At 41.1% G+C, this 25,449-nt stretch overlaps 1 protein-coding gene across 9 annotated transcripts in view; it reads right to left on the reverse strand.

Moving 5' to 3' along the window:
- The window catches only part of TUT4 (terminal uridylyl transferase 4), a 162,073-nt gene extending 153,048 nt beyond the window's left edge, over positions 1-9,025 (reverse strand). For all 9 annotated transcript variants that reach the window (XM_088835298.1, XM_088835297.1, XM_088835300.1 and 6 more), the window contains exon 1: positions 8,877-9,025. The gene's annotated coding sequence lies outside the window, so the exon portion shown is untranslated. The remainder of the gene's footprint in view (positions 1-8,876) is intronic.
- Between the last annotated feature and the right edge of the window lie 16,424 nt (positions 9,026-25,449).

The raw sequence follows: 25,449 nt of genomic DNA on the forward strand, positions 1-25,449 counted from the left end.
ACTAGAGCATAGAAGAACCTTGAAGACACTGTGCTAAATGAAGTAAACAAGTCACAAAAGAACAAATATTATATGATTCTAATTACATACAGCAGTCAAAGTCACAGAAACAGAAAGTAGAATGATGGCTGCTAGGGGTTGAGGGGAGGAGGGAATGAGCAGTTATTGCTTAGTGGGCACAGAACAGGAAAAAGGAAAAAGTTCTGAACATGGATGGTGGTGATGATTTGTGCAATACTGTGAATGTACCTAATATCACTGAATATACACTTAATAATGATTAAAATGGTAACTTTTATGCATATTTTGCAACAATTCTTATATTTGAAAAAGAAAATGAACAGACAATTCACAAAAGGGGAGAGCATTTCTGCATATCATTTATCTAACAAGGATCTAATATCCAGAATATATAAAGAACTCTTATAACAATAAGGCAAATAATCCAATTTTTTAAATAAGCAAAGAATTTAAATAGACATTTCTCCCAATAAAATACACAAAAAGCCAACAGACATATGAAGGGATGCTAACATCATTAGTCATTCAGTTCAGTTCAGTCGCTCAGTTGTGTACAACTCTCCGTGACCCCATGAATCACAGCACGCCAGGCCTCCCTGTCCATCACCAACTCCCGGAGTTCACTCAAACTCATGTCCACAGAGTCGGTGATGCCATCCAGCCATCTCATTCTCCATCGTCCCCTTCTCCTTCCACCCCCAACCTTTCCCAGCATCAGAGTCTTTTCCAGTGAGTCAACTCGTCGCATGAGGTGGCCAAAGTATTGCAGTTTCAGCTTCAGCATCAGTCCTTCCAACGAACACCCAGGATTGATCTCCTTTAGGATGGACTGGTTGGATCTCCTTGCAGTATAAGGGACTCTCAAGAGTCTTCTCCAGCACCACAGTTCAAAAGCATCAATTCTTCGGCGATCAGCTTTCTTCACAGTCCAACTCTCACATCCATACATGACCATGGGAAAAACCATAGCCTTGACTAGACGGACCTTTGTTGGCAAAGTGATGTCTCTGCTTTTTAGTATACTATCAAGGTTGGTCATAACTTTCCTTCCAAGGAGTAAGCGTCTTTTAATTTCATGGCTGCAATCAGCATCTGTAGTGATTTTGGAGCCTAGAAAAATAAAGTCTGACACTGTTTCCACTGTTTTTCCATCTATTTCCCATTTGAAGTGATGGGACCAGATGCCATGATCTTTGTTTTCTGAATGTTGAGCTTCAAGCCAACCTTCTCACTCTCCTCTTTCACTTTCATCAAGAGGCTTTTGAGTTCCTCTTCACTTTCTGCCATAAGGGTGGTGTCATCTGCATATCTGAGATTATTGATATTTCTCCCAGCAATCTTGATTCCAGCTTGTGCTTCTTCCAGCCCAGCATTCCTCATGATGTACTCTGCATATAAGTTAAATAAGCAAGGTGACAATATACAGCCTTGACATACTCCTTTTCCTATTTGGAACCAGTCTGCTGTTCCATGTCCAGTTCTAACTGTTGCTTCCTGACCTGCATACAGGTTTCTCAAGAGGCAGGTCAGGTGGTCTTGGATTCCCATCTCTTTCAGAATTTTCCACAGTATATTGTGATCCACACAGTCAAAGGCTTTGGCATAGTCAATGAAGCAGAAATAGACGGTTTTCTGGAACTCTCTTGCTTTCTCCATGATCCAGCGGATGTTGGCAATTTGATCTCTGGTGCCTCTGCCTTTTCTAAAACCTGCTTGAACATCTGGGAGTTCACGGTTCACATATTGCTGAAGCCTGGCTTGGAGAATTTTGAGCATGACTTTACTAGCGTGTGAGATGAGTGCAATTGTGTGGTAGTTTGAGCACTCTTTGGCATTGCCTTTCTTTGGGATTGGAATGAAGACTGACCTTTTCCAGTCCTGTGGCCACTGCTGAGTTTTCCAAATTTGCTGGCATATTGAGTGCAGCACTTTCACAGCATCATCTCTCAAGATCTGAAATAGCTCCACTGGAATTCCATCATCTCCACTAGCTTTGTTTGTAGTGATGCTTTCTAAGGCCCACTTGACTTCACATTCCAAGATGTCTGGCTCTGGTCAGTGATCACGTTATCGTGACTATCTTGGTCGTGAAGATCTTTTTTGTACAGTTCTTCTGTGTATTCTTGCCACCTCTTCTTAATATCTTCTGCTTCTGTTAGATCCATACCATTTCTGTCCTTTATCGAGCCCATCTTTGCATGAAATATTCCCTTGGAATCTCTAATTTTCTTAAAGAGATCTCTTGTCTTTCCCATTCTGTTGTTTTCATCTATTTCTTTGCACTGATAACTGAGGAAGGCTTTCTTATCTCTCCTTGCTATTCTTTGGAACTCTGCATTCAGATGCTTATATCTTTCCTTTTCTCCTTTGCTGTCTGCTTCTCTTCTTTTCACAGCTATTTGTAAGGCCTCTTCAGACAGCCATTTTGCTTTTTTGCATTTCTTTTCCATGGGGATGGTCTTGGTCCCTGTCTCTTGTACAATGTCACGAACCTCCGTCCAGAGTTCATCAGGCACTCTATCTATCAGATCTAGACCCTTAAATCTATTTCTCACTTCCACTGTATAATCAAAAGGGATTTGATTGAGGTCATATCTGAATGGTCTAGTGTTTTTCCCTACTTTCTTCAATTTAAGTCTGAATTTGGCAATAAAGAGTTCATGATCTGAGCCACAGTCAGCTCCTGGTCTTGTTTTTGAAGAACTGCAAATTAAAACCACAATGAGATACCACTTCACCAGTTAGATAGCTATAACTTAAAAGATGGACAATAACAAGTGTTGGTGAGGATGGGTAGAAATTAGAACCCTCATATATTACTAGTGAAAATATAAAATAGTGAAGCCTCTCGGGAATATAGTTCGGCAGGTCCTCCATAAAGTTAAACATAAATGTATCAAAACCCTCAGCAATTCCACTCCTGGGTATACATCCAAGAGAAATGAAAACATACATCCACACAAAAACTTATACATGAATGTTCAAAGTAACAGGATTTGTAACAGCCAAAAAGTGGAAAAAACCCAAATGTCTATCAAATAATGGATGGATAAACAAAATGTGGTATCTCCATACAGTACATTCCATACAATGTAGTATTATTCAACCATAAAAAGGAATGAAGTGCTAATACACGATATATTATGGATGAACCTTGAAAACATTATGCTTCAGTGAAAGAAACCAGGCACAAAAAGCCACATGTTATATGATTCTACTTACATAAAATGTCCAAAGTAGGCAATTCCAAAGACAGAAAAGCACTTCAGTGGTTGCCAAAAGTTTGGGGAGAAGGGGGGGATGCAGGGTGATTGCTAAAGGGCACAGGGTTTCTTGGAGGAAGATGAAAATGTTCTGGAATTAAATAATGGTGATGGTTACATAACCTTATGAACATACACTGAAAACCTCATGCTTTTTTTTTTTGGCCACACCTCGTGAAATGCAGGATCTTAGTTCCCCAACTAGGAATCAAACCCATGTTTCCTGCATTGGAAGCATGAAATCTTAACCGCTAGACTATTAGGGAAGTCCCCGAACTGCATGCTTTAAAAGGGTGAGTTTTACTGTACTGAAAATTGTATCTCAAAGCAAAAGCACAAAAAAAATACACAATTACACATTCCAACAGCCATCAAAGCAATAATGTTTTCACATGTATCTATCATTCTACATTCCAGGTGAGAAAATGAACATTACTTCTTAACATTACTATGAAAACAATTATGACTCAGAAACCCCAAAAAGATTCCCCACACATAGCTTGAATATCACTGACCTAAACTAACACTCAGCACAAGATTGACCTTAGTTAATGACCAATCAATTTTAATGATAATTAAATTATTTAAACTACAATGTACAGCTAAGACTAACAAAATGCAATTAAATTTCATTGTCATGCATAATTCATACTCTACGTTCTTAGAAGATAGTTTTTAACAACCTATGCGACTATTTTGAATTTAACACTCTCTGCATACTAAATTTTGACAACCTAAGCTTGAGGTGCAACATAGCATAGTGGTTAAGAGCTCTAACTCTAGACTCAGACACCCAGAGTTCAATTCCTGGCTCAGCAGCAAACTAGCTCTGAGATCTTATCCAAGCTATTTAGTCTTTCTGCAGCTACTTTCCTCATCTATAAATGCTGATAATTTATAAGCTGTTGTGAGGACTGAGTTAATAGTCTAGGATCTTTGGAAAGAAATTAACAAATAATAACTATGCAGCTGGAAGAAGCACAAGCTGGAATCAAGATTGCCAGGAGAAATATCAATAACCTCAGATATGCAGATGACACTACCCTTATGGCAGAAAGTGAAGAGGAACTAAAAAGCCTCTTGATGAAAGTGAAAGAGGAGAGTGAAAAGGTTGGCTTGAAGCTCAACATTCAGAAAACTAAGATCATAGCATCTGGTCCCACCACTTCATGGGAAATAGATGGGGAAACAGTGGAAACAGTGTCAGACTTTATTTTTTGGGCTCCAAAATCACTGCGGATGCTGATTGTAGCCATGAATTTAAAAGACGCTTACTCTTTGGAAGGAAAGTTATGACCAACCTAGATAGTATATTAAAAAGCAGAGACATTCCTTTGCCAACAAAGGTCCATCTAGTCAAGGCTATGGTTTTTCCAGTGGTCATGTATGGATGTGAGAGTTGGACTGTGAAGAAAGCTGATCGCCGAAGAATTGATGCTTTTGAACTGTGGTGCTGGAGAAGACTCTTGAGAGTCCCTTGGACTGTGAGGAGATCCAACCAGTCCATTCTAAAGGAGATCAATCCTGGGTGTTCATTGGAAGGACTGATGCTAAAGCTGAAACTGCAATACTTTGGCCACCTCATGCGACGAGCTGACTCACTGGAAAAGACTGATGCTGGGAGGGATTGGGGGCAGGAGGAGATGGGGACGACAGAGAATGAGATGGCTGGATGGACATGAGTTTGAGTGAACTCCGGGAGTTGGTGATGGACAGGGAGGCCTGGCGTGCTGTGATTCATGGGGTCGCAAAGAGTCGAACACGACTGAGCGACTGAACTGAACTATGCAGTAAGTTACTTATTATCATTGTAAATCAAATACCCATTTAAAACTACCAGACTATTGTGTGTCTGCCTCTTGAGAAATCTGTATGCAGGTCAAGAAGCAACAGTTAGAACCAGACATGGAACACCAGACTGGTTCAAAATTAGGAAATGAGTATGTCAAGGTTGTAGTATTGTCACCCAGCTTATTTACTTTTTATGGAGAGTACATCAAGCAAAATGCCAGGCTGTTTGAAGCACAAGCTAGAATCAAGATTGCCGGGAGAAATATCAAAAAATTCAGATATGCAGATGATACCACCCTTAAGGCAGAAAGCTAAGAGGAGCTAAAGAGCCTCTTGATGGAAATGAAATAGGAGAGTGAAAAAGCTGGCTTAAAACCCAATATCCAAAAAACAAAGATCATGTCACCGGGTCCCATCACTTCATGGCAAATAGGTGGGGAAACAGTGGAAACAGTGACAGACTTTATTTGGGGGGGCTCCAAAATCACTGCAGATGGAGACTGCAGCCATGAAATTAAAAGACGCTTGCTCCTTGGAAGAAAAGCTATGACCAACCTAGACAGCATATTAAAAAGCAGAGACATTACTTTGCCAGCAAATATCCATATAGTTAAAGCTGTTTTTCCAGTAGTCATGTATAGATGTGAGAGTTGGACTATAAAGAAAGTTGAGTGCCGAAGAATTGATGCTTTTGAACTAAGGTGTTGGAGAAGACTCTTGAGAGTCCCTTGGACAGCAAGGAGATCAAAGCTGAAGGAAATCAGTCCTGAATGTTCATTGGAAGGACTGATGCTGAAACTCCAATACTTTGGCCATCTGATGGAAAGAACTGACTCATTAGAAAAGACCCTGATGCCGGGAAAGAGTGAAGGCAGGAGAAGGGGACGACAGAGGACGAGATGGTTGGATGGCATCACCGACTTGATGGACATGAGTTTGAGCAAGCTCCAGGAGCTGTGATCGACAGGGAAGCCTGGTGTGCTGCAGTCCATGGGGTCGCAAAGAATCAGACATGACTGAGTGACTGAACAGATTATATGACTGAATTCCCTGAAGCAAGAGACTATCTTCAATAAGTTTATACCTCTAAAATGTAGCAATGTCTAGCATAAAGTACAAACACAAATGTTTGATGATTAAATGATGAATGAATGAGCAAACTCGGGCAGTTTCTCCTATAAAACTAGAACACTTGATACATCTGAGAAGCAACATAGTGTATGCAATAAGAAGAGTACACAGAGCTGCTTTCAATCTTTCTAACTCTATGATCTTAAGGAAATTAACCAACATCTGAGTCAGAGATTCCTAATTTATAAAACAGGTTTCATAGGGGTGTTACATTGAACAAATGAAAAAAATACATGGACATGTCTAGCACAATGCCTGAAATAAAACAGGTATAAACTTAGTTTAGTGTAAAAAAATTCTACTTTACTTAGTTCAGCAAAAGCAATCTTAATTCCTCGAATATTAAGAAGAGAAAAAATCTACATATCCTGCTTTACTACAGTATCCCTTCCCCTTACCTGTTAGTCTTTCTAGAATTGTTCTTTTTTAGAACTTATTTCTATCTCCAGTAACAACTTAATTCAACCATTTGCACCTTACATTAGGAAGTAACACATCTCACTGAATTTGTTTTATCAAAATGGTCTTTTTTTTAAAAAAAGGATAAAAATAACTGACATAAGCATTCATAGGTAAGTCTTATTTATAGCTTTTCTGACACCAGAAACTTTCTGCAGAAATAAAATTCATAACCTTTCCTACCCAAAGATCCTGATTTGACATTATATAAAGAATACAACATAATTAATCCTGCTTATCATGCATGTCAAGGTTAACTTTGAGGTCAAAAAGTTCTCCAATTACTCTTACTAAACTGACTCTACTCAAAACTAAAAAATATTCTCTTTAAACAGCTTTTTATTAATCAGAGACATTTATAATTACAAATATAAATTTTTATTTAAAAAGGTCTAAAATTATAATGTAGACATTGTTCTGTTCCAGTTACATTAATTAAAATTACATGTAATGTTATAAGCGATTTACAATACTGAACTAAAGTTATGTGCATAACATCTTCTTGGTTTACCTGTTACTAACAACCTAGGGCAAAGAACACATTTTAATTTCTTTTTTGTATTTAGATTATGCTAGACTTAAAACATTAAATGTTAATAATTTTTCACTTCCTTTTCTGCATTATTTCAAGGAAGTTTTTTTTTCATTAAATATCATCTTTTTAAAGCCTAAAACAAAATTATTATCTACCCCAAAGTATACGGTTTTTAAGATGCACTCTAAAATTTGTTTATGAAAGGATCATAGTACACTAGATACTAGTAAATTCATTGTCTTAAGCAGTTTTCTAAATGAATCAATATTTCATAATGTTACAAGTTGTGACTAATCAATACTAGGATGTAGTGTAGTGCAACAATTTTTAAGGAGACATATATACAAGGGCTCTGAGCCTAAAGAAAATTTCAGCGTACATTTTACTCACATACAGAACATGCTGACTGATAGTAACCAAAAAAAAATAAAATAAAAAAAAACTATCCCACAATTCACCATCCTGATATAGCATTCTCTCTAAATTATCATATCCAGCTGGGACTACCCAATTTTAATAACTAATAGTTTTCAACAGAAACAGGGTATGTTCTGTTTCACCCAGTGTTACACATTTTGGGTTACACATTTCGGGACTACAAGACTTGTGGTGGGGGTGGGGGGTGGGCGCCGATCTTTGGAAACAAAAGGTAACCTGATCCATTCCAGCTAATTACTAAATGCATACCAACAATACAAAATTCGAGTTGCATTTCTGGACACTAAGAAGATCACAAAGGGAGCAGAACGTCAAATGTGTAAGGAACTACTTTTGTATTAAAAATATATCAAAAAGAAAAAAACATGGTACACCGAAACTAAGACCTCGCGCAAGGTACAAAATTCATCGGATTAAAAAGTTGATCATCTAAAAAGAATGTAATCAATGTTGTTAACATAACAGTAATTCATCGCATCCACATACGACTTGAAATCCCGATGAGGTCTTTCTTTCACGTCTAAATATCTCATTCTTTTGCAATCCGGATACCAAAAGGACCTGAAACCTCTCGCGGAGGCGTACAACACACTCGGCGAGTGCTGTCTGTTTACAAATACGAATCTCACAGTTTCCCACGTCAAAAGCGTTCATTACCACCATTCGACTGGGGGGCGGGGGAGAGAGAAGGCGGGCGAGCAAGAAACGAAATCTTCACAGACACCTCTGCCTTCTCTCCTCCCGACAAGGGCGATCCCGGAATAAATATTTATTATGTATTATATGCGTGTGTGTGTCTATAAGTTATATACGTAGTCTATATCAAAGCCAGGGTGAAAGAAAAGGCACACAGAACAGGGAATCCTACTGGACCCCAGAGAATATTGACTCCTATCCAGTTAACTCAAAATCCGCCGCCTGGGTCTACAGATTTCGACTCGGGGACGAGAGCCCCAACCTCACCGTGGAGTTCGGTCCCAAAGCGCCCCGGTGCCCCGCTCAAGAAGCCCAGGCCGCCGCCCCTACCTCCCTCATCTCCGCCTTCCCCTGGGACACCCGACGCCCAATCCAGCAAAGAAAGAAGTGTCAGGCCCCAAGAGGGCGGCTGATACGCGCTCGGGCCGGGACCGCGACACCTGCGAGGGGCGGCACCTGAGGGCGAAGAGGGGGCCGCCCGGCCTGCCTCGAGCACACCCCCTCGGGCGCCGGGCGCTATGCCGTGGCCGGAACCTCCGTACCTGCGAGGCCCGCGAGCTACAGGCGCGCGCGGCGCCTCCTCATCTCAGTGGCTCCCGCTCCCCCTCCGCCTCCCGCTGCCGCCGTCACCGCCGCCGCCGCTGGAGGCCAGGACACGACGAGCTCAGGGCTCCACCGCCATGTCCGCCGCGCCGCGAACTGCATTGTGGGGGGGAAGGGATGGGGAGGGGGAGGAGAAAGGGGGAGAGAAAGAGGAGGACCCGCTGAGGGGAGGGGGCCGAGGGAGAGAGGGAGCCAGGGGAGGGGGGAGGGGAGAGAGGGGCAGAGCATTGAATGGAGTCCTGACCCGGGCGGGGGTAGGGAGCAAACGCACAGAACACCCTGGGTAGGAGGCGCGGAGGAAAGGGTTCGGGGGTGCCCCTTCCTTTCGTTCTAGGGACCCCAGGGCACTGGTTAAACCGGGGCGGGAGGTAGTAAACACCAGTGGGAGAAGGGCTACATTCAGGGGCTTGTGGTGGAGACGGGAAACAATGGTGAGCGGGCCGAGGAGGGAGGATGGCTCACTCACACTCACGCTGTGTGAAGGGGCGAGCGCGCGAGGACACTCGTTAGCCCGCGAGGAGGGGGCGGGGCCCCTCTCGCGCCGGGGGAGGGGTGAAGTCCCCGCGGGCTGGCGGGGAGGGGAGGGGAGGGGCGGGGCCCCCCAGCGGGGGTCGCTAAGGCTACTCCCTGCAGGGGCCCCACGGGAGAGCGGCGGGAGGACCTCTGTTTGCCTGCGGAGGCCGGGGTCGCGGGCACTACCGCCCTGCTTAGGTCTGGCTCCTGGGCTGTGGACCTCCCCGCGGAGGCCCCCAAGCGTGAAGAGGGCCCGAAAGCCAACCCCCAGGGGTCGGAAACCCCGGCCTTGGACATGCACCCTCCAGCCTGCGTACTGACTTGGCCCGGCCCCGGCCTCCGCGGACCCTTGGAGGTTAGCCTGGGCTTCTGACCACCAGCGAGTAGGCAGACAGAGGAATCGAATTCTCTGGGTCTCCCCCACCATTCTGCGTCTATTCACCTTTGCCACCAAAGCTCGAATCCTTTTCTTTTAAAATGCAGCCAATTTCTGGAGTTAGGAGCCTAAGAGAAATCTCGAGAGTATCCCCCGGGTCCTCGCGCCGCCCGGAAAAAGATTTTAGAAATCACTCATTTAGTTTTACATGGGTTTGGAATCAACTACCATCCTTGAGCCTCCTCCCACTTTTGCTTTTAATATAGGTTCCTTCATGTAGTTATTTAAAGTCCCGATAGGAAAGGATTTATGGTTTGCTTAATTTTTTTAGTCGTGTCCAACTCTTTGCAACACTTTGGACTGTAGCCCACCAGGCTGCTCTGTCCATGGGATTTTTCAGGCAAGAATCCTGGAATGGGTTGCCATTTCCTCCTCCAGAGGATCTTCCCCACGGAGGGATTGAACCGGTGTCTCCTGCATGGCAGGTGGATTCTTTACCCGCTGAACCATCTGGGAAACCCAGGTCCTAATTTTTTTAAGGTCCCAGCCTTGGAGATTATTCAACCAACTCTAACCTCAAAGCTGGACAAATCACACAACTATAGTCCTTGCAGGTGACACATGCTAAGGCAGGAAAAGGATACGATAGGGTGGACGTGAGGGAAGATGCAAAATCTTAAGTCTTTACAAGTTGTCATTTATTTGCTAAGTCGGACTATCCTGTGACCCCGTGAAGAGTAGCCCACCAGGCTGTCTGTCCATGACATTTCCCAGGCAAGAATACTGGAGTATTTCCAAGAATACTGGGCCATTTCCTTCTCCAGGGGATCTTCCCCCACCCAGAGATGGACTGGCATCTCCTGCATTGGCAGGCACATTCTTTACCACTGAGCCACCTGGGATATGTATTGCCTAATAAAATTTCTCATGATGTGACTCAGAGGCTGGAACCTATAAAAGGTTACAAAGGGGGCCTTCCTCTCTGCAGGATCCATCTTCTTTGCACTCCAAAACTGGTTACTTCTTATTTATCTGTTTATATGTATATGAATCTGAAGTTTGATGAGAAGAGACCATTAAGTGCTAGTCATTGAGCTAGAGATTTCATATGTTTTTCCGTTTAATTCTCATAACAGAGAATTCTCTCTGCCAATGAATGGTTAGAACTCTGAGCTTCCAATTCAGGGGATTCAGGTGTGATCCCTGGTCAGGGAACTAGGATCCCACAAGTGGCACAGCCCCCCAGCAAAAAAATTATAACAATCCCATGAGGTCCGTGCTATTACTCCCGTTTATAAATGAGAAAACTAGAGCTCTGAGAATTAAGTATTAATACATTTTAACCCCCACCCCCCATTTCATGCCAGGGTGCACAGGTATAGTGCACAGAGTAAGTGTGTTACTCGCTCAGTCCTACTCTGCAGTTTCATGGACTGCAACCTGCCTGACTCTTCTGTCCATGAAATTCTCCAAGCAAGAATACTGGAGTGGGTTGCCATTTCAAGTTAAAAGAGCTCTACCTAGCTTCAACACTTACCAGTTGCTTGATTTTAGCCAAATACATTCTGAGTTTCTTTATATGTAAGTTTTCAAGGGCAAAATAGCTACTTCACAGAGATAATGTAAGGAAAATAACAGATCCCAAATTTAAAACCTGTAGAGACATTAAGATGATACTAACATGTCCTTCTCTTTGGTAAGTGATATCAAGGTCCCTGGAGCAAGTTCAGTTGAATAAAATTTCCCGATTACTTAATGAGAGCAAAACACTGAGAGTTACAAAGCCAAACCAGATTCCTGTCTCCAAAAAAGTTCACCATTGAGCAAGGAAGTTCACTATTGCGCTACAATAAGGCAACAGGTCTTATCAAGAGCTGGACTAATACAGAGGAGTACATGATAAATCCCACTTGGGTGAAGTTTTAATGGAAGAGGTAAAAGCTGAACCCTGAAAGTTTGCTTATTATGTGCTGGACACATGTCTGTGATCCTGAGAACATTGTTTTGTCTGGAGTGGGCAGGAAATAATGATTCTGAAAACAAAGGTGGGGGCCAGACTGAGAATCCCAGTGCCCCTCCGCTCTTATCCCTTCCAGATAACTCTCTTCTACCACTTTTCCTATTACTCAAGATCCATTCAACTCCTACCTCCCTTATTAAATCATCTTCATCACCACCACCCCCACAGGCCACTGAATGAGATTCCTCCATTCTCTGAATCCCTACACATTACTTTTATGAGTCTGACTCCAATAAGTTATAAACTTGAGTGCAAATACTTAACATTTGTATTCCTTATAATGCCTACATACTTGTTGAAGGAAACCTCTGGCAATTATACTCCTGTTTATCATTACAATAAAACACATATAACACAGGTATTTCTATGTGAAAAATTAGGGAAGTTAAGGTATAAGAGACTTCATTAGTGGCCAGCGTCACACAGGAAGTCACAGGCAGTCCTAGAATACCAGTTCTGTGTTCTTTCCATTGAATCACCCATTTAATGAGAAATTAAATGGTAAATATCTGACTGCTCTGAATAAATACTCTAAGGACTTACATCTGATACTTGCAAGAAAGATCTCATGCTTGTGGTTAAGTCTCCAGTTTGGAAGTTCTGGGAGCTCAGTTTCACCCAAACTCAGATGAAAATTACTTACAGCAACAGTCTTATTTCATCATAAGTAATTAGAAATATAACTGCCCAGTGGATCAATATTCATACTCTGTTATCTTCCTAGGTGATCAGTTCAGTTCAGTCACTCAGTCAAGTCCTAGTCTTCATGACTCCATGGACTGCAGCACGCCAGGCTTCCCTGTCCATTACCAACTCCCGGAGCTTACTCAGACTCATGTCCATTGAGTTGGTGATGCTGTCTAACCATCTCATCCTCTGTCGTCACCTTCTCCTCCTGCCTTCAATCTTTCCCAGCATCAGGATCTTTTCTAATAAGTCACTTCTTCACATCAGGTGGACAAAGTTTGAGTTTCAACTTCAGCATCAGTCCTTCCAATGAATATTCAGGACTGATTTCCTTTAAGATTGACTGGTTTGATCTCTTTCCAGTACAAGGTACTCTCAAGAGTCTTCTCCAACACCACAGTTCAAAGCATCAGTTCTTCGGCAGTCAGCTTTCTTTATGGTCCAATTCTCACATCCATACATGACTACTGGGAAAAAAATAGCTTTGACTAGATGGATCTTTGTTGACAAAGTAATGTCTCTGCTTTTTAATATGCTGTCTAGGTTTCTCATATCTTTTCTTCCAAGGAGCAAGCGTCTTTTAATTTCATGGCTGCAGTCACCATCTGCAGTGATTTTGGAGCCCCCCAAAATAAAGTCTGTCACTGTTTCCCCATCTATTTGTCATAAAGTGATGGGATCGGAATGTTTAGTTTTAAGCCAGCTTTTTCACTATCCTCTTTCACTTTCGTCAAGAGGCTCTTTAGTTCTTCTTTGCTTTCTGCCATAAGGGTGGTGTCATCTGCATTTCTGAGGTTACTGATATTTCTCCCCGCAATCTTGATTCCAGCTTGTGTTTCATCCAGCCCAGCATTTCACATGATGTACTCTGCATCGAAGTTAAATAAGCAGAATGACAATATACAGCCTTGACATACTCTTTTCCCTATTTGGAACCAGTCTGTTGTTCCATGTCCAGTTCTAACTGTTGCTTCTTGACCTGCATACCAATCTCTCAGAAGGCAGGTCAGGTGGTCTGCTATTCCCATCTCTTTAAGAATTTTCCATTTTGTTGTGATCCACATAGTCAAAGGCTTTGGCATAGTCAATAAATCAGAAGTAGATATTTTTCTGGAACTCTCTTGCTTTTTCTATGATCCAAGAGATTTTGTCAATGTGATCGCTGGTTTCTCTGCCTTTTCTAAATCCAGCTTGAACGTCTAGAAGTTCTCTGTTCACGTACTGTTGAAGCCTGGCTTGGAGAATTTTGAGCATTATTTTGCTAGTGTGTGAGATGATCATAATGGTGTAGTAGTTTGAACATTCTTTAGCGTTGCCTCTCTGTAGGATTGAAATGAACCTTTTCATTTCCAGTCCTGTGGCCACTATTAAGTTTTCCAAATGTGCTGGCATATTGAGTGCAGCACTTTCACAGCATCATCTTTTAGGATTTGAAATAGCTCAACTGGAATTCCATCACCTCCACTAGCTTTGTTCGTAGTGATGCTTCCTAAGGCCCACTTGACTTCCCTTTCCAGGTTGTCTGGCTCTAGGTGAGTGATCACACCATCATGGTTATCTGGGTCATGAAGATCTTTTTTGTATTGTTATTCTGTGTATTCTTATTTCCTAGGTGACAGGAAAACGCAATCCAAAAATCATTATATTGAGTGAAAAGGTGATTTAATGAGTAAATTATATCAGAACAAGAAAGCTTCCTTAGAGATAAGTCTGCTAAAACCAAGATCTACTGGTAAATCATAAAGAAAACAAATCGTAACGGGCTATGCATGTATCTTATTTTAAAAAAACAGGTTTTAGCCTGTAGTTAATGGAAACTTACTGATCATTAATAAGTAAGAGAAAGATACAATCAGATCTGCTAAAGTTATTTTCTAAGACTCCTTTTTTTCTCCCAAATAACCTGATTTCTTCAAGGAGAGAGACTTCAGTGCTTGGTAACCTTTTATAGACTCTGGCTGATGAAACTCTCCAGTCAAAAAGAGTCCTATGATATGGTCCTAATATGTCTTCTTCACCTGTGTATTCCAGCACCCAGAACAATTCTGATACTCAGAAAGTACCTAGAAATCGCTTGTTGACACTCTAAGTCATCTGTAAAGCAGAAGGTAGTTTCAAAGTTTAAAATTTTGTGATTCTTAAAAGCAGCATGCAATACCAGAACCTCTAATGCTCACTTCAAAGATAGTGTAAAGAACTGATATCTTTTTATCTTTTTGCATTCTTGGAATTAAATAAGCTAAAATACGCTAAAATGCCTATCTTAGTAAACAGTCAATGAAAATTAATTCCCTTTATCCTTAAAATAAAGTTTCTCCTCATCTGCCCCAGACTCACACTAGCACATGTGAATACTTGCTATCCATTGATTCCATTTAATTTGTTCTGAAGATTCAATGTGTGGAATTTTTAAGTACAGCCACACCCTTTAGTGTACTTGCTTGAAGTGTGTTAAAATAGTCTGTTTCTTTTTTTTTCAGGGTGGCTTTTTTCTTTAATGTAAATAAGAAATGAGAATTAGAAAAGGCATTGGAGTTCATATACTTGTATATATCAAATACTTAGATACAGACCAAGAGATGATGCTGTAATTGTAACCTAGAACCATATCATAAGGTCTATGAGTGCCATTTTAAAGGGCAGCCTTTTTACAATGAAAGTTAAAATGAAGTTAGTATCACAGAACATTTGCAAGCAAGGCAGAGAGATCATCAAATCTACCTCCTACAGCAAAACTTACATGCTACGCAGCTCAGGTCCCAGGCATAGAAACTGTTGGTTGATTTTTTTTTTTTACTATATAGGTATTGTATTTTGTATTATTTTTACTATATAGGTACTGTAAGTTGTATTTTATCAATAGGATGCCACAAAGGACCATGATAAAACCAGACTGAAACAGCTAGATCCAAGATGGTGGATAAAGTAAGATAAAGGTCACTGCTTTCCTTGTCTTGATTTATCCCTTTGTTTCCATACCAGCCCCTGAAAGCTGAAATACACTTTCCCTGATTTATCTCTGTGTTTGTTTCAAGTTACCTGCTAGTATTGGCAGAGATGCCTTGCAGCTGTACTATTAGAGATAAGTGCTTTGAGAAATATACAATGGTCAACCACACCCAACGAGCTCTGACTTGATCACAGGAATGTTCCTGCTCAGATGAAACCCAGGGGTATCTGAAAATTACCTTTGCTTCATTACCTTGCTAAGATCTCCACCCAAAGTGGGGGTTTGTACTCTGCTAGGCAGAACTAGTGCCACATGCAAAGGAACACAATAGACTGTGCGTGCCCTGGCTGCCCATGAAAATCTATGCTCCTTTCCGAGAGCCCTGTTGACCTGTTCACTTAAAAAGTGCTTTTAGAGCATGAACTCCACTTCTCCATTCTCTAGTCATTGAATAAAAGTCTGCCCTGCTTGTACCAAACTCAGTTTCATTATTGGCAGTGCAAAGCTGATTGAGAAAGAACTCCTTGACTGAACCAGGGGATCTTCAGTTCAGCTAGGGCCCCAAGAGAGGGCCTTGCTTCTAATTCAGTAACACAACTTCCATTTGAATATTTGTACTTAATACAGAGCTCATTTCTTCCCATGTTGATCTATGCTATATGTTAGAAATTCTTCCTTTACTGAGCTGAAATCTTCCTACTATATTGTCTGTTTTTTGCAAGTTCTTACCTGAAGAGTAACACCAGGCCTCTTTTTCTTCATATATAAAAACAAGGATGTGAACTAAATGAACTAAAACCAAATAGAAGTCTAAAGGTTTATAATTCTGATATAAACTCCCTTTAAGTCAGCTATTTTACTTCCTCTAAATCATATCTTTTCCCCGTTTCCTTCAAAACAAAAATGAGATCCAACTCCCATTCTAACAATTTCCCTATGACCAATTCTAGTGTGTTAGCTGACTTTATTTTTCTGGGCTCCAAAGTCAATGCAGATGGTGATTGCAGCCATGAAATTAAAAGACACTTACTCCTTGGAAAAAAAGTTACGACCAACCTAGACAGCATATTAAAAAGCAGAGACATTCCTTTGCTAACAAAGGTCAGTCTAATCAAGGCTATGGTTTCTCCAGTGGTCATGTATGGATGTGAGAGTTGGACTATAAAGAAAGCTGAGCACAGAAGAATTGATGCTTTTGAACTGCGGTGCTGGAGAAGACTCTTGAGAGTCCCTTGGACTGCAAGGAGATCTAACCAGTCCATCCTAAAGGAGATTAGTCCTGGGTGTTCATTGGAAGGACTGATGCTAAAGCTGAAACTCCAATACTTTGGCCACCTGATACGAAGAGCTGACTCATTTGAAAAGACCTGATGCTGGGAAAGATTGAGAGCAGGAGGAGATGGGGACGACAGAGGATGAGATGGTTGGATGGCATCACTGACTCGATAGACATGGGTTTGGGTTGACTCCGGGAGGTGGTGATGGACAGGGAGGCCTGGCTTGCTGTGGTTCATGGGGTTACAAAGAGTCAGACATGACAGAGCAACTCAACTGAACTGAGGACAATCTATACTCTGATTCATCTTTGAATCCTCTAAAATGTCATGCATTCTGTCCAGAAATAAATCCCAGATAATATATGATCAAATGATTTTCAATGAAAGTGCTAAGACTATTCAAAGGCAAAAAGTATTTTTGCCGGGGAAAATAGTACATGGATAGTCATATTGCAAAAGAATGAAGTGAGACCTTTACCTAATACCATATTAAAAAATTAACTCAAAACGGATCTGAGACCTAAGTGTAAGACCTGAAATAATAGAACTCTTAGACAGAAATATAAGGCAAAAACTTCACAACATTGGATCTGGCAATGACTTCTTAGATATGATACCAAAGGCTCAGGCAACAAAAGAAAATATGGACAAATTGGACTTCAAGAAAATTAAACACTTGTGCATCAGAAGACAGTATCATTGGAGTAAACAGGCAACCCACAGAATGGGCAAAAATATTTCAAATCATATATCTGGTATCTACAGTATCAGTTCAGTTCAGTTCAGTTGCTCAGTCGTGTCCGACTCTTTGCGACCCCATGAATCACAGCATGCCAGGCCTCCCTGTCCAGAAGTAAAATTCAACAACAAAAAAACAAACAACCTGATTCAAAATGGGCAAAGAACCTGATACACATTTCTCTGTAAAAAATGTACAAATGACCAATATGCACATGAAAAGATGCTCAGCATTGCCAATCATTAAAGAAATGGAAATCAAACCTACAAGATATCATTGTATCTCACTCTCATTAGTATAGCTACCACCATAAAACAAACAAATAAACAACAACAACAAAAAACTAGAAAATAGTGTTTGTGAGGATGTAGAGAAATTAGAACCCTTGTGCAATGCTAGTTGGAATACAAAATGATACAGCTGCTGTGGAAAACAGTAAGTGGTTCCTCAAAAAAAATTAAACATAGAATTATAATACCATATAACCCAGCAATTACATTTCTGGGTATGCACTCAAAAGACTTGAAAACTAAGTCTCAAAGGGATATTTGTACAACCATATTCTTAGCAACATTATTCACACAATAGCTCAAAAGTGAAAGCAATACAAATATCCACTGATGAATGAATGGATAAGCACAATGTGGTATATACAAACAATGGCATACTATTCAGCCTTAAAAAGAAAGGAAATTCTACATGTGCTACAACATGGATGAACTTCGATGACACTATGCTAAATGAAATAAACTAGTTACCAAAAAACCCAAATACTGTGTGATTCTATATACTTAGAGTAGTCAAAATCATAGACAGAAGATAGAAGGGTGGTTACCAGGGGCTGGGGAAGGGAGAATGAAGAATTATTGTTTAATAAGTGTAGAGTTTTAATTTTACAAGATTAGAAGAGTGGCAGAGATGAATGGTAGTGATGGTTGCACATTATGAATACATTTAATGCTAACTGAATTAACTGTACACTTTAAACTGGTAAAGATAATAAATTTTATTTATTTATGTGTACTTTACAAGAACTTTAAAAAGTTGTAAAAAAAAGAAAAAGACATGCTCTGATGAGTTCTGGGGCTGTAAATCTCTTCCCTCAAGGAGCTCTCAGAAACAAATACTAATAGAACGTGATAATTGCCATAATAAGGGTATGTATAAACATGAAAACACAAATAAGGGATAACTAATTTTGTCTGGGAGAGAATAATTTGTTAGGAAAGAATGATCAACAAAACTTTGGAAAATAAATATTCTTGAAGTATCTTTGAAGGGTGAGTGAAATAGCTATCTAAAGGAGAGGAAGAGCATTCAAGATATAGAGAAGAAAAAAGGTAGGGCATGTTACAAGAATCTGCGACTAGTTGGCACACTGGAGGGCAAGGTACAGGAGATGATACTGGAGGGCCAGATCATGAGGCCTGCAGTACCAGGCTGAGCACCTGGCTGTACCTGAAAGGTAGTCCTTAAAGAGTTTCAACCAGGAGAATGATGTAGTCATACTTGGATATTAGAAAAGATTAATTAGCAATGCATAGATAAGAATAGAGGAGCCAAAACTGAAGGCAGGGAAAACAGTTAGGGATTGTTGTAGAAAATCAGGTGAGAGATTATGAAAGCTTGAAATAAGCAGAAGTAGGACAGAAAAAAGGGACAGATCAGAAAAATTTAATATGTGTACAGTGTTAGAATCAGTTCGGTTCAGTTCAGTTCAGTCGCTCAGTCGTGTCTGACTTTTTGCAACCCCATGAATCACAGCACACCAGGCCTCCCTGTCCATCACCAACTCCCGGAGTTCACTCAAACTCATGTCCATCGAGTCGGTGATGCCATCCAGCCATCTCATTCTCTGTTGTCCCCTTCTCCTCCTGCCCCCAATCCCTCCCAGCATCAGAGTCTTTTCCAGTGAGTCAACTCATCGCATGAGGTGGCCAAAGTATTGGAGTTTCAGCTTTAGCATCAGTCCTTCCAATGAACACCCAGGATTGATCTCCTTTAGAATGGACCGGTTGGATCCTGCTGCTGCTGCTGCTGCTGCTGCTGCTGTGTCACTTCAGTCGTGTCCGACTCTGTGTGACCCCATAGACGGAAGCCCACCAGGCTCCCCCATCCCTGGGATTCTCCAGGCAAGAACACTGGAGTGGGTTGCCATCCTAACAAGACCTAAATGGTTTATTAAATGTGTTGTTCATGGTACAGATAAAAGTTCTCATGTAGAAGAGAGTGTTCTTGTTCAGGGAGGTTTCACTATCGCCAGCTCTGAACAACCAGTAGCGACTGCTGGTATGAAGTTTAGAAAGTGAGCCTAAAAACTCAGTCTAGGTACAATGAGAAAGAGTGATGGGGACTTCCCTGGTGGTCCAGTGGCTAAGACTCTGCTCTCCCAATGCAGCGGGCCAGGGTTTGATCCCTGATCAGGGAACTAGGTCCCACATGCCACAACTGAGTTCACATGCCACACTGAAGATCCTGTGCCAACACAGTCAAATAAATAGAACAATCTTTTTTTAATGATGAATTAGGAATGTCTGCTGAATGGGAAAGCACTAGCACATGACAGATATTTAACATTCCACTCTCAGGCAGAGGAGACATTAAGATACACTGAGTGTTTTAAAGAACACATATGGTGTGTTTCCATTTTTTTAAATTCAAGAACAGACAAAATTAATTTTTGTTGATGGAGGTCAAAATAGTTGTTATCTCTGCATGAGGATGTAGATATAGACTGGAAAGGGGTACGGGGGAGCCTATTAGAGTGCTAGAAATCTTCTAGATCTTGATCTGGGTGGTGATCACACGCGTATATATCTGTGAACAACCAATAAGTGGTACACTTAAGTTTTATGCTTCTTACTACATGAATTGTATATAACAATTTTAAAAAATGAAAAAAGTGAATGTGTTTAAGGAATGGCAAATAGTTGGATGTTGTATAGGGTAAGGAAGAAAGAAAAAGGTTAGCAGATTACTGGGAGATAAAGTTGGGGAAATAATAGAATGGCAATAGGTAGTGAAGGGTTTGGGGAACCATTTTAGAGTGTGGGTTTCCCCGGTGGCTCAGCAGTAAAAGAATCTGCCTGCAACACAGGAGACATGGGCTTCATCCCTGGGTCAAGAAGATCCCTTGAAGGAAGGCATGTCAACCCACTCCAGTATTCTTGCCTGGAGAATCCCATGGACAGAGGAGTCTGACAGGCTACAGTCCATGGGTCTGACACGACTGAATCAACTGAGCACACACACATGCATTTTTAAAGAGCTTGGACTTATTCCTACAGCCTTTGGGGAGTATATAAAGCTTTGGATATTCCCATATCTCTGTTTTGGCTGTGCAGAGTCTCCTTTAGAGAGAAAAAGGTGAACAACAGTTTCTCTGACCCAGCTTGGATCTCAGACCCAGTATCCTCTTGGCTAATGGTTTATCAATTTTATATCCATCCTTGGAAATCATAAAAGGGAGGGGAATCCAATTACCTCTGAAAGTACCTGGCAAGTGACTTTAATTCAAACTTTGAATATTTTTTTTTATAGACCTCACATAACCACATTGCAAAGTCTCAAACCTAAAGAAAGGGGGCATGAACTGTGGATAATTCTACTACAGTACTATTAGCATTTTCATATACTGGATTTCATAACAGTCTTTCTTCTTTAAAAAAAAAACAAAACAGCTCTTCAAGATAAGACAGCTGGCCTGTGCTGATAGCCCAGTACCAGAGACTAGGTCAGATATGGAAAAGCATAACCAAAAGTTGTCTCTGAATGTATTTTGGCAGGAGCAAGGCAGAATCTAGAAGTAAACCACATCAGAAATACATGTCTAAAATGAAAAATCAAAGGGATAGAGTGCAAAGGTGGAAAGGTTCAAGTGTTAGCCACTATATGTGTACAGAAGTTCCTACTGTATTTTGTGAACTGTATGTAGTTGCTTACAGTGTCGAACTGGATAGTTGTAATCGTAATAATTTTGTTTTATTTTCATTTAACCTTAAATCATATGCATTTTTCATGTTGCTATGTAGTCTTCACAACTATTTGCATCTTCAGAGGTTATTATTTTTCATAGAATGAAAATTAAAAATAAAATTTTAAAGTAAAAGTTTTATTTTATTCCTTTTAACAATTTTGCTTTTATTTCCTTTAATGTATATTTTACAACTCCTAAATCTTTTCTAAAATTATTTTCTAATAAATGACTTTTATGTTTGTAAATATTGGGTTGGGTGAAAAGTTAAAATTTCATCCCATGAACTTTTTGGCCAACCCAATATTTAGTTCCCTGTTTTCTTAAACTGTTAAAATGAAATAATTTTTTTTTCTGATTATAATAGAATTACATGCTCTTTTCAGAAAATCTGGAAATTTTAGGAATACATAAAAAAGAAAATGGAGAAGGAAATGGCAACCCACTCCAGTACTCTGGCCTGGGAGAATTCCAGGGACAGAGGAGGATGGAGATCTACAGTCCATGAGGTCACAAAGAGTCAGACGGGACTGAGTGACTGAGCATACAAAGAAGAAAATAACAATAGCAATAGACCATACCCCACTATCTTAAGATAATGTAAACAACTTTTGGGCATGTTTCCTTTCAGCGTTTTTTTTTTTTTTTTAATGCATTTTAACAGTTGAGATCACACTTTGCACATAATATATTTTTTGTTTAATGTTTTGTCATTGTTGTTCAGTTGCTAAGTTGTGTCTAACTCTTTGTGAACCCATGGACTGCAGCGTGCTAGGCTTCTCTGTCCTTCACTATCTCCTGGAGCTTGTTGAAACTCATGTCCACTGAGTCAGTGATGCCATCCAGCTATCTCATCCTCTGTCACCCGTTTCTCCTCCTGACCTCACTTTCCCAGCATCAGGCTCTTTTCCAATGAGTCAGTTCTTTGCATCACGTGGCCAAAGTATTGGAGCTTCAGCTTCAGCATCAGTCCTTCCAAGGATTATTCAGGATTGATTCCTTTAGGATTGACTGGTTTTATCATAAGTATTTCTCCACATCGTTAAGAATTCTTTGTAAGTACAGTTTTAGCAGCTGTAAAATGTTATATGAAAGAAGGTGTCATAGTTTGCTTAACCGTATTGTTAGGCGTTTAAGTTACTTTTAATTTTTTTCTATTCTAAATAATGCTTTTTGCATTATAAAGCACTATAATATTATTCCCTCAGGGCTTCCCTGGTGGCTCACTGGTAAAGAATCAGCCTGCCAATACAGGAAACACAGGTTCAGTCCCTGGGCCAGGAAGATCCCACATGCAACGGAGCAACTACTGAAGCTCCACTGCCACAATTACTGAAGCCCAAGCACCCTAGAGCCAGTTCTCTGCAACGAGAGAAGCCACAACAATGAGAAGCCGGTGCACTGCAACTAGAGAGGAGCCCCTGCTTGCTGCAGCTAGAGAAAAGCCCACACAGCAATGAAGATCCAGCACAGGCAAAAAAATAAAATTAAAAATAAAAAAGATATTTCCTCAGAGAAAATTCTAAGATGGAGGATTTCTGTATCAAGTAGTGTGAAAATTTTAAAGCTTCCTGATGTGTATTACCAAATTAATTTAAAAGATCTGTCCTAAATTCTACTTCGCTACTACATGGGAGAGAAAACAAACTAAATATTTTCAAGCTTTAAAAATGACGGGTTTCTCAGAATCTCTGAATAAAGGCTATAGTATCCACAAACACAGTTTCCTTAAAAAAGAAAAAAATACTGACTAAAAACACAGGAGTGCCAGATTTGGGGAGGGAGGAACTTGTCATACTTCAGTTACTTTGACGTCCCCCTGGAGTCTGAAAACACACCTTCTAAATAGTCAAGTACCCCCACCTTGCAAGCCAACAATATTTTAGACAGAGATTACCTAAAGGTTCAGTTCAGTTCAGTCGCTCAGTCATGTCCGACTCTTTGCGACCCCATGAATCACAGCACGCCAGGCCTCCCTGTCCATCACCAACTCCCAGAGTTCACTCAAACCCATATCCATCGAGTTGGTGATGCCATACAGCCATCTCATTCTCTGTCGTCCCCGTCTTCTCCCACCCCCAATCCCTCCTAGCATCAGAGTCTTTTCCAGTGAGTCAACTCGTCGCATGAGGTGGCCAAAGTATTGCAGTTTCAGCTTTAGCATAAGTCCTTCCAATGAACACCCAGGATTGATCTCCTTTAGAATGGACTGGTTGGATCTCCTTGCAGTACAAGGGACTCTCAAGAGTCTTATCCAGCACCACAGTTGAAAAGCATCAATTCTTCGGCGATCAGCTTTCTTCACAGTCCAACTCTCACATCCATACATGACCACAGGAAAAACCATAGCCTTGACTAGATGGACCTTTGTTGGCAAAGTAATGTCTCTGCTTTTTAATACACTATCCAGGTTGGTCATAACTTTCCTTCCAAGGAGTAAGCGTCTTTTAATTTCATGGCTGCAGTCACCATCTGCAGTGATTTTGCAGTCCAAAAAAATAAAGTCTGACACTGTTTCCACAGAAACATCTTGCTACGTCTCCAAAGTTCCCCAGAGAATATGCCCCAAGATTACTTACAGTTTTGGAGGGAAGCTGTCAGATCCCTGGAGGGATTAGCAGTTCAAGCAGATCTTATATGCAGCTCTGAATTTTTCTTGTTTAGACAACCCTTGTATATAAAGCAGTTCAAGAATCCTTGCCCAGCCTTAGATCTCTCCCTACACTCCTCCGAGGGCCCTCCAGACATCTACCACCTTGAAAGAAATCTTGAGATTCCCCTTTGTCTCTCTGGCCCATGTACGCTGGCTTACTCTAGTTCCCTTCTACCCATCCTCACTCCATTTTTCTGCTCTTGATCTTCCTAATCTTTTCCTTCTCTCGCCTACTCTCTTGAGTCTTAAGTTTCTCTCTAAACTCCTCTATTAATGCTCTCCTTCTTCCTCTCTATCGTTGTTTTCTCAAACTTTCAGCCCTTTCCTCCTCTTCAACAGGGACACAGCTGACCTTAACTAGGAGCCACCTCTCTCTATTTCGTCCCCAGACTTCTCTCCCTCGGACTTTTCTGTTCTCTCCAAATGGCACACACAGTCTCAGTTTTGCAGGAGTTTCTCCCAGCCTCTTTCACACCTAAGGCAGCTTTCTTTCACCGTGTTACCAAGGAATACTCTTTGAAGAGCACTGTTATCCCTCTAACCCAAAAATGAGCTCCTTCTGCTACTTATACTTATCATTGTTGTTGTTGAGTCACTCAGTCATGTCTTTGCGACTCCATGGACTGCAGCACACCAGGCTTCCCTGTCCTTCACTATCTCCTGGAGTTTGCTCAAACTCATGTCCATTGAGTCAATGATGCCATCCAACCGTCTCATCTTCTATCGCCCCCTTCTCCACCTGCCCTCAATCTTTCCCAGCATCAGGGTCTTTTCCAATGAGTGGGCTCTTTGCATCAGATGACCAAAGTATTGGAATTTCAGCTTCATCATCAGTCCTTCCAATGAATATTCAGGGATGATTTCCTTTCAGTTCAATTCAGTTGCTCGGTCATGTCCGACTCTTTGTGACCCCATGGACTGCAGCATACCAGGCTTCCCTGTCCATCACCAACTCCCAGAGTTTACCCAAATTCATGCCCATTGAGTCGGTGATGCCATCCAACCATCTCATCCTCTGTCATCCCCTTCTCCTCCTTCCTTCAATCTTTCCCACTATCTGAGTCTTTTCAAATGAGTCAGCTCTTTGCATCAGGTGGCCAAAGTACTCGAATTTCAGCTTCAACATCAGTCCTTCCAATGAACACTCAGGATTGATCTCCTTTAGGGTGGACAGGTTGGATCTCCTTGCAGTCCAAGGGACTCTCAAGAGTCTTCTCCAATACCACAGTTCAAAAGCATCATTTCTTCGGCACTCAGCTTTCTTTATAGTCCAACTCTCACATACATACATGACTACTGGAAAACCATAGCCTTAGGATTGACT

Source organism: Moschus berezovskii, chromosome 4 (genome assembly GCF_049115385.1).
Source record: "Moschus berezovskii isolate FMDL1 chromosome 4, NW_MosBer_1.0, whole genome shotgun sequence".
In the NCBI taxonomy this organism is placed as follows: Eukaryota; Metazoa; Chordata; class Mammalia; order Artiodactyla; family Moschidae; genus Moschus; species Moschus berezovskii.